Source organism: Helianthus annuus, chromosome 13 (assembly GCF_002127325.2).
Source record: "Helianthus annuus cultivar XRQ/B chromosome 13, HanXRQr2.0-SUNRISE, whole genome shotgun sequence".
NCBI classification, from domain to species: domain Eukaryota; kingdom Viridiplantae; phylum Streptophyta; class Magnoliopsida; order Asterales; family Asteraceae; genus Helianthus; species Helianthus annuus.
In genome coordinates this window covers 60,738,199-60,740,504 of record NC_035445.2, presented here as the reverse complement: position 1 = coordinate 60,740,504, position 2,306 = coordinate 60,738,199, and the positions used below count along the sequence as shown (strand labels likewise).

Sequence of the window (2,306 nt, the reverse complement as noted above, 5' to 3'; positions counted from 1 at the left end):
TGAGTGAAATTTTGTGACTCATTTCTTGGTTGCTGAAAGTTTGTTCGTTGGGTTTGTTGGTTACTACTATTGCCGGGTTCCCTCCAACCAAGGTTTGGGTGGTTTCGCCATCCTTGGTTGTAAGTTCCCGCTGGGGGACCCGACGGCCTAGGTCTATTATCAATGTAGTTTACCATTTCTTGTTGATCGTCTGTTTCTTTCATGCAACTCCAGTTTTCATGTGACCCACCACACCCTTCACAAGCCATAACCGAGACTGTTTTTGTCATTTCCAATTTTTTTATTTTTGAAGAAAGGGCCTCGATTTGGGCTTGTAAAGAAGTGCTTTCATCGACCTTATGGGCACCCGAGGCGATAGACTTATTTCCCCGGGGGTGTGTGCCATTGAAAATTGGTTTGAGCAATTTCCTCAATTTGATTATATATTTCGTGTGGGCTTCGATTACCTAAAAGTCCCCCGGAGCTAGAATCAAGTGTCTGCCTAGTGTGTGGCAACAATCCATTATAGAAAGTGGATACTTGTTGCCATATTGCGAGGCCGTGATGGGGACACTTGCGTAATAGCTCCTTGAACCTTTCCCATGTTTCATATAAGGATTCCCCGTCCTCTTGTGAATATGTATTAATTTCAGTCATTAACTTAGCAGTTTTAGCGGGAGGGAAATACTTATATAGAAATTTTTGGGCTAGTTCATCCCACTGGGAGGGCGTTGAGCCAAGCTTTCGCTCGGTCTTTTAGTGAGAAGGGAAACATACGGAGGCGGATGGCGTCGTTTGATGCTCCATTGATCCGAAAGGTATCACATATTTCCAAGAAATTAGTTATATGTAGATGGGGATCCTCGTCCGCAAGCCCATGGAAGGTTGCGGACTTTTGGAGCATTTGTATCAAATGCGGCCGGAGTTCGAAGTTATTAGCTTCGACATTCGGAGCATTGATAGCGGCGCCTAGATTACCTACGGTGGGTCGTAGATAATCCATAAGGGTACGTTGGTCCGCCATTGGAGGTGGATCACCCGAAACCTTCTCTTGGTTTTTGGCTTTTAACCTTTTTCTGAGAAAGCGTTCGGGTTCTTCTAGTGGTTCTTTTATGTCTTTATTGGAACTCGAGCTCATACACTACGTAAGGTTGGCGTCGGGTTCCAAGTCCTGCAATAAAAACAGAAAAGAATGTTGGTCAGAAGGTTCACCACGGCCCCGTGTTGAGCGAACACGGCCCGTGGTCGGAGTTTCAATGATTGTTTCCCAAATCCCCAGTTACTGGAAGTTGGACACGGCCCCGTGTTGCACCGGCACGGCCCCGTGGTCAGCCTTCTGTAACTTGGAAAACAAAAACTGCCAGTAACAATGCTGGGCACGGCCCGTGTCCGACCAGGCACGGCCCCGTGCTGAGCTCTGCAGAAGCTGAAAAACTAAGAAAAATCCTAAAAATTAAAAAGAAAAATAAAAATATGATTAGGCCGTTGATTCCTAACATTCTTAAAATCCTTGTGTCCCCGGCAGCGGCGCCAAAAACTTGATGCGCGTGTAGTATAATATATTTTTGATGTATATTTAAGCCCCTTTTTACACTTTTAGCCAAGTTTTAAATTTATAAAACACGATATTCACTAACACTAAACACACATATGGGCAAGTGCACCCATCGTGGACGTAGTATAGTGTTGGTAAGATACCGAGGTCGTCCAAGGACACAAGAGCTTTTAATACCGGTTTATCCTCAACGTCTAATCAAATCAAAAAGTGAGAAAAATGTTTTAATCTAAGAAAATAAAAACTAACTAAATGCTGAAAAATAAAATAAAATAAAAACAGATAGACAAGATGAATCACTTGGATCCGACACGTGTATTAGTATAACCTTTGATTATTTTCGCACTTTTGCACTTGTTTAAGAGATTATCTTAGTTATTGTAGTAGGCCCCTCTTTTGAAGGCGACGTTACCCTCAACCCAGTAGTTTGAGTCAGCAAGGATACAATCCTAAAGGGTCGGATTATTGAAAGATAATGAATTAAGTTATTAATGCAAATTGTGGTAGGCCCCGCTTTCGGCGGTGACGTTACCCTCGGCTAAGTAGTCTGAGTCAGCAGGGATACAGTCCTAAATAGCCGGGTTATAGTATTAATAGTAGTTAACTTATGAGGGGGTCAAAGAGTTTGGATCCCCGCCATCCAATACCTATGGGCATTGAAGGAGATCCTACTAAATTTGACCCAAGTCCCAAGCAGAACCTCTAAACGCTGAACAAGGGCAAGACCCTTACCAAACCGTTCCCTTAACCCCCGACCAGGTAGCCAACATAC

General features: G+C 43.6%; 1 non-coding gene across 1 annotated transcript; it reads left to right on the top strand.

Annotated features, from left to right (window-relative positions):
* The first annotated feature begins 535 nt into the window (after positions 1–535).
* Positions 536–642, top strand: LOC118486016. Its single transcript, XR_004877873.1, has one exon. It is a non-coding gene; the product is annotated as a small nucleolar RNA R71 (small nucleolar RNA).
* The last annotated feature ends 1,664 nt before the right edge of the window (positions 643–2,306 follow it).